The sequence below is a fragment of the Cherax quadricarinatus genome, chromosome 51, assembly GCF_038502225.1.
Source record: "Cherax quadricarinatus isolate ZL_2023a chromosome 51, ASM3850222v1, whole genome shotgun sequence".
In the NCBI taxonomy this organism is placed as follows: domain Eukaryota; kingdom Metazoa; phylum Arthropoda; class Malacostraca; order Decapoda; family Parastacidae; genus Cherax; species Cherax quadricarinatus.
The window spans coordinates 7928672-7936634 of record NC_091342.1 but is presented as its reverse complement, the minus strand read 5'-3'; positions in this window follow the sequence as shown (position 1 = coordinate 7936634).

Below are 7963 nucleotides of genomic sequence, written 5' to 3'. Positions count from 1 at the left end.
TCCAGTCTGTCCAGGTCTCTTTGAAGTCCTGCCTGGTCCTCATCAGATTTAATTCTCCTCATTAACTTCACATCATCTGCAAACAGGGACACTTCTGAGTCTAACCCTTCCATCATGTCGTTCACATATACCAAAAATAGCACTGGTCCTAGGACCGACCCCTGTGGGACCCCGCTCGTCACAGGTGCCCACTGTGATACATCATTACGTACCATGACTCATTGTTGCCTCCCTGTCAGGTATTCTCTGATCCATTGCAGTGCCCTTCCTGTTATATGCGCCTGATGCTCTAGCTTCTGCACTAATCTCTTGTGAGGAACTGTGTCAAAGGCCTTCTTGCAGTCCAAGAAGATGCAATCAACCCACCCCTCTCTCTCGTGTCTTACTTCTGTTATTTTATCATAAAACTCCAGAAGGTTTGTGACACAGGATTTGCCTTCCGTGAATCCGTGCTGGTTGGCATTTATACTCTTGTTCCGTTCCAAGTGCTCCACCACTCTCCTCCTGATGATCTTCTCCATAATTTTGCATACTATACACGTCAATGACACAGGTCTATAGTTTAGTGCCTCTTTTCTGTCTCCTTTTTTAAAAATGGGAACTACATTTGCCGTCTTCCATACCTCAGGTAGTTGCCCAGTTTCCAGGGACGTGTTGAAGATTGTGGTAAGTGGCACGCACAACATATCTGCTCCCTCTCTAAGGACCCACGGGGAGATGTTGTCCGGTCCCATTGCCTTTGAGGTATCGATGTCCCTTAGCAGTTTCTTCACCTCCTCCTCATCTGTATGTATGTCGTCCAACACTTGTTGGTGTATTCCTTGCTGGTGTCCCCATCTGGTCTGTCCCCCCAGAGTCCTTCCTGTCTCTACTGTAAATACTTCCTTAAATCTCGTGTTGAGCTCCTCAAATACCTCTTGATCGTTTCTTGTGAGTTCTCCACCTTCTTTCCTCAGCCTTATCACCTGGTCCTTGACTGTTGTCTTCCTCCTAATGTGGCTATACAGCAGTTTCGGGTCAGATTTGACTTTCGATGCTACGTCGTTTTCATACTGTCGCTGGGCCTCCCTCCTTATCTGTGCATACTCGTTTCTGGCTCTTCTACTAATCTCCTTGTTTTCCTGGGTCCTATGCCTCCTGTACCTTTTCCATTCTCTGTTGCACTTAGTTTTTGCCTCCCTACACCTTCGGGTAAACCAAGGACTCGTTTTGGTCTTCCTATTATTTCTGTTTCCCTTGGGAACAAAACTTTCCTCTGCCTCCTTGCACTTTGTTACCACATATTCCATCGTGCGTGCGTGCGTGTGTGTGTGTGTGTGTGTGTGTGTGTGTGTGTGTGTGTGTGTGTGTGTGTGTGTGTGTGCGTGCATGCGTGTGTGTGCGTGCATGCATGCGTGCGTGCGTGCGTGCGTGCGCATCGCGCGGTCCACAAGACGGGCAGAAAGCAGCAACTTCACTCTGGTTGTACCCTTCTCCAGAACACTCCATCTGAGATCATACATACCCAGGATGACTCGAGTATGGAACACATTCGTACAGCATAATGATGTCAACGAGATAAAGTCAGTTGATCAAATAAAAATGCTGGCCCACAGATGGCTCCAACTTCATCCTGTTCCCTACTTGTATGTCTCATAACAATAAAAATGCTTTCAAATGAGCTGATGTAGGTAACAGCTCTTAGCTTGCCAATAAAGTTAGGAATCCTTAACCTGTAAATAGCTTGTCAATAAAGCTAGGGATCCTTAACCTTGTCAAACCCTGTGTAAAAAAAAAAAAAAAAAAAAAAAAAAAAAAAAAAAAAAAAAAGACAATCGATCAGAAGTTGTTGCTGGTGTGGATCAAGGATAAAGAGATGACAGGTGATAGTGTTTCAAAGATGATTATTTGTGAAAAGGCAAGGAAGTTGCATGCCGATTCAAAGATTAAGGAGATTTGTGCCAAGTGGAATGATGTCCAAATGTTTGTGGAGAAGTACCACCCTGAGCAAGCTGAAACAAGCCATCTTTGCAACAAGTTCAGTGACAGAACCATGTCCCATTTTAGGGAAATCTTAAAGAGGCACCAGAAACAGAGGACTGTGGACAGTTATTTTGTGAGACTGGGGTCCAGTGACTCTCAAGCTGGTCCTAGTGGCATCAAATGACAGAGAAGGGAAGTAACCCTAGAGAGGGCTTTGATACCTAAAGTCCTTATGGAGGGGGATTCCCCCTTCCAAACACTTACCCCAACTCCCTCTCTCCTCCCTATCTTCCAGATGCCATCACCAATCTTAAATAAAGGCAAGTAGAAATTTTATTTTATTTTTTTTTTTTTTTTTTCAACAAGTCGGCCATCTCCCACCAAGGCAGGGTGACCCAAAAAAGAAAGAAAATCCCCAAAAAGAAAATACTTTCATCATCATTCAACACTTTCACCACACTCGCACATTATCACTGTTTTTGCAGAGGTGCTCAGAATACAACAGTTTAGAAGCATATATGTATAAAGATACACAACATATCCCTCCAAACTGCCAATATCCCAAACCCCTCCTTTAGCAGGCATTGTACTTCCCATTTCCAGGACTCAAGTCCGACTATATGAAAATAACCGGTTTCCCTGAATCCCTTCACTAAATATTACCCTACTCACACTCCAACAGATCGTCAGGTCCCAATTACCATTGGTCTCCATTCACTCCTATCTAACACACTCACGCACGCTTGCTGGAAGTCCAAGCCCCTCGCCCACAAAACCTCCTTTACCCCCTCTCTCCAACCCTTTCGAGGACGACCCCTACCCCGCCTTCCTTCCCCTATAGATTTATATGCTTTCCATGTCATTCTACTTTGATCCATTCTCTCTAAATTCAAATTCAAAGTTTATTCTCTATAAAGATTACAATGTTGAATTTACAGAATTAGGTTATTGTGTGGTTTACATGTAGTTAAATAATGATTACAGAGTGTACCACTAGAACGCCTAGCATGGCTAGGCATTTCGGGCAGACTTAGTTTAATTCTTTATTTAATATTACAAATTATGAGGTAAGTTGGTATTATGGCTAAGTGACTAAATACTAGTTTGTGAGTTTAGCAATGTGAATGCTTTTGTTTTGGCACAGTACATAGTTTCAGTATTGGAGTATCATAGGATTCATTATTTTAAGATTGAGATTAATATTTCTGTTTATGGTCAAATGGGTGAGTGAGTGTAAGTGTGAACCACCAGGTGGTATTCGTGTAGTTAGTTGATGGGGTTTATCAGGGAGATAAGATGTTTTCTAATGGTAGTTTTGAAGGTGATGAATGTGTCTGCAGTTCTAGAGTTCTCAGGTAGGGTGTTCCAGATTTTAGGGCCTTTGACATACATTGAATTTTTGTAAATGTTTAGTCGGACATGGGGAATGTCGTAGAGATGTTTGTGTCTGGTGTTATGCCTGTGGGTTCTGTCACAATTATCAAGAAAGAGTTTTAGGTCAAGGTTGATATTGGAGTTTAAGGTCCTGTAGATGTAGACTGCACAGTAGTAAGTGTGGATGTACTGAACAGGGAGTAAGTTTAGATCTATGAAGAGTGGGGGGGTGTGTTGCCAGGGATGGGATTTAGTGATTATTCTTACTGCCATCTGACTAATACTTTTATTAACTCCACACCTTTTCCTAATTTCCACACTCCAAATTTTCTGCATAATATTTACACCACACATTGCCTTTAGACAGGACATCTCCACTGCCTCCAACCGTCTCCTCGCTGCTGCATTTACCACCCAAGCTTCACATCCATATAAGAGTGTTGGTACTACTATACTTTCATGCATTCCCTTCTTTGCCTCCATAGATAACGTTTTTTGACTCCACATATATCTCAACGCACCACTCACCTTTTTTCCTTCATCAATTCTATGATTAACCTCATCCTTCATATTTTATATGTTTATTAAATTTATTAGTAACTGTACACTATATTTGTTGTGTGTGTGTATGTAAAACTATAATGTAATACTATCTATGAAATGTATTTTTTTTTGTGAATATTTTTGGGTTTCTGGAATGGATTAATTGTATTTCCATTATTTCTTATGGGAAATATTGTTTCGCCTTTCACACTTTTCGACTTTAGAACTAGCTCACGGAATGGATTAAGTTTCCAAATTTAAGGTTCCACTGTATAAGGCATAATAGGCATGACTGGCAAGTAATACACATTTTCACTTGTTCAGGAATCAGATGTGACCGACTCTGTATCGTGTGTAATATCTGTTGGTTCATGAGCGGCTCTCTCTTTGAGACAGACACACAAGCAGAGACGCAGGCAGCCAGATAAGCAGTGACAAACATAGACAGAGTTAGACAGACATAGACAAACAGACACACAGAAACAAACATACAGAAACAAACAGATAGACAGACATGTTTATGTGTAACAGTAAAAAATAAAGCCAAAGCAGTGCATGATCATCAAATGTTACTCCAATGCTGCACTGTCAGCAGTGGAGTGACAATCATCTTACACTGTGCTTCAAAGAGTTTCACATATACTCCAGCATTTCTAAAACATTGCTGGGACCTGGCAAAAAAGGCAAAAATCATTTCTTATTTATAAATACATTTAAAACCTGTAACAAAAAAAAAATTTTTTTTTTGGGGGGTCTGGAACGGATTAATGGGATTTCAATTAATTTCAATGAGGAAAACTGATTTAATATACGAGCAAACTGAGTTACGAGCTCAGTCATGGAAAGAATTAAACACGCAAGTCAAAGCACCACTATTTGGGTAAACCATTTACGAAATACATATACCAAGAGTGACATTACATCCAAGCACTTAGCCATCTAGGCACTAACCAGACCAAGGAACCTGTGGCCTTAATGATCTGTACTGTGTTATTATTTTGCACACACTGTACTATTAACATTTTGACCCTGCAATAAAATGATAAGGTTCAATGAGAATCAAACTTTAGAGGAAAACATTCATGGGATTAACTTATTTTTATAGAGTGGACCCCCGTCTTACGAACGCATCGCGTTACGTTAAATCCGCCATAAGAAGCATTTGAACGCAAAAAATTTGCCTCGCCTCACGATAAAAAAATCGCCTTACATGATTCGTCTGGGACGCGTCCCACCTGTGGCCTCAGCACCAGTGTTAACAAGCCAGCCAGTGCAGTCGCATCTACGCATACACTCGGTACATTTCACATTATCCCAGTGTTTTTAGTGCTTGTAACTGCAAAATAAGTCACCATGGACCCCAAGAAAGCTTCTAGTGCCATCCCTGTGGTAAAAAAGGCGAGAATTAGTATGGAATTGAAAAAAGAGATTAAGGAAATGTGAGCAAAGTGGGTTGAACTGCAAACCTTTACAGATGAAAATCACCCTGACACAGCTACTGCAAGCCATGTTGGCAACCTGTACAATGACAATGTTATGGCCCATTTTAGGAAAGTCTTAAAGGAACGGGAGGTACGGAGCTCTATGGACAGATTTGTTGTGTGACAGAGGTCCAGTGACTCTCAAGCTGGTCCTAGTGGCATTACGAGAAGGGAAGTAACCCTGGAAAACGACTTGCTACCTCAAGTCCTAATGGAAGGGGATTCCCCTTCTAAACAATAACCTCCACACTCTCCCCTCCTCCCATCCCATCAATCATCACCAGATCTTCAATAAAGGTAAGTGTCATGTATTCTATTCTTAGTAGAGTAGTAACTGTGCATGTCTTCTTCAGTTTGTGTATATTAAAATTAATATTTCATGTAGTAAAAAAAAAAAAATTTTTCATACTTTGGGGTGTCAGGAACGGATTAATTTGATTTCCATTATTTCTTATGGGGAAAATTAATTCGGCTAACGATAATTTCAGCTTACGATGTGCTCTCAGGAACGGATTAATATCGTAAGGCGGGGGTCCACTGTATATAAAAAGCTATGAATGCCATTAGAAACCAGTGTTAGAAAGAGAAGTTATAAGGAACTTCAGGTATAAGAGATCTTGGATACTTACATCATGTACAGGGTCACTTAACACCAACGGGTGGCAAATCCCCTCATCAAAATCTAAGTGTATTGACAAGTAATGGTAACTAGCCAAACATATGTACTATCCACCTGATTGGAACTTTTTTGGACAAAATGGGAGTTTGCAGGACAAGTTTGGGACCCCATTACAATTTGTTAAGACCAATATAATTCATGGTTCTATCTTTCTTGATATGTTCATGAGTATTATTTGTAGCAAGTTTAAAAAGTTTGACTATAATATGGCCAATACATAAATTGGGATTTTAAACAGGTATAAAAAAAGATGGAAAGAGAAAGAGGAAAGAGGAGTGATTAGTAGTTGATGAGGTAAGGGTGCAATAAAAGAGAAAGAGGTAGCTTATGAGAGGTTTTTACAAAGCAGAAGTATTGTAAAAAGGGCAGAGTATATGGAGAGTAAAAGAAAGGTGAAGAGCGGTGAGAGAGTGGTGAGAGTGCAAAAGGAGAGCAAATGATAAGAGTAAATTTTGAGAGCAAATGAAAGAGCAAATTTAGAGAAATTTTGCTGAGAATCAGAACAATTTTTGGAGTGAGGTAAACAAGTTAAGAAAGCCTAAGGAATGAATGGATTTGTCAGTTAAAAACAGAGTAGGGGAGTTAGTAGATGGGAAGCTAGAGGTATTGGGTAGATGGCAGGAATATTTTGAGGAACTTTTAAATGTCGATGAAGAAAGGGAGGCAGCAAATGCAGGCATTGGCCAGAGAGGTATAACATCTTTTAGGAGTGAAGAAGAGCAGGATGCGAGTGTGGGGGAGGTGCATGAAGCATTACGTAGAATGAAAGGGTAAAGCAGCTTGAACTGATGGGATCATGAGAGAAATGTTAAAAGCAGGGGGAGTTATAGTGTTGGAGTGGTTGGTATTTTTGTTTAATAGATGTATGAAAGAGGGAAAGGTATCTAGGGATTGGCAGAGAACGTGTATAATTCCTTTATATAAAGGGAAGGGGGACAAAAGAGATTGTAAAAACTATTGGGGAATAAGTTTACCGAGTTCTTTATTTTTTTTTTTAACAAATCTGCCATCTCCCACTGAAGTAGGGAGACCCAAAAAGAAAGAAAATCCTCAAAAAGAAAATACTTTCATCATCATTCAACACTTTCACCTCACTCACACATAATCACTTTTTTTGCAGAGGTGCTCAGAATACAACAGTTTAGAAGCATATACGTATAAACATACACAACATATCCCTCCAAACTGCCAATATCCCAAACCCCTCCTTTAAAGTGCAGGCATTGTACTTCCCATTTCCAGGAGTCAAGTCCGGCTATATAAAAATAACCAGTTTCCCTGAATCCCTTCACTAAATATTACCCCTGCTCACACTCCAACAGCTCGTCAGGTTCCAAATACCATTCATCTCCATTCACTCCTATCTAACACGCTCATGTACGCTTGCTGGAAGTCCAAGCCCCTCGCCCACAAAACCTCCTTTGCCTGCTCCCTCCAGGTAAAGTGCATGGTAGGGTTATTAATGAAAAAATTAGAGGTAAGACAGAGAAAAGGATTGCAGATGCGCAGAAAGGCTTTAGAATGGGTAGGGAATGTGTAAAGCAGGCGTTTACATTGAAGCATACATGTGAACAGTACTTAGATAAAGGTAGGGAAGTTTTCACTGCATTTATGGATTTAGAAAAGGCATATGATAGTGAATAGGGGAGCAATGTGGTAGATGTTGCAGGTGTATGGAATAGGTAGTAAGTTACTAAATGCTGTGGTGTTTTTATGAGGATAGTGAGGATCAGGTTAGGGTGTGTAGGATAGAGGGAGATTACTTCCCAGTAAACATAGGTCTTAGACAGGGATGTGTAATGTCACCATGGTTATTTAACATATTTAGAGATGGAGTTGTAAAAGAAGTAAATGCTAGGGTGTTGGGGAGAGGGGTGGGATTAAATTATTGGGAAGCAAATACAAAATGGGAGTTCAACACAGT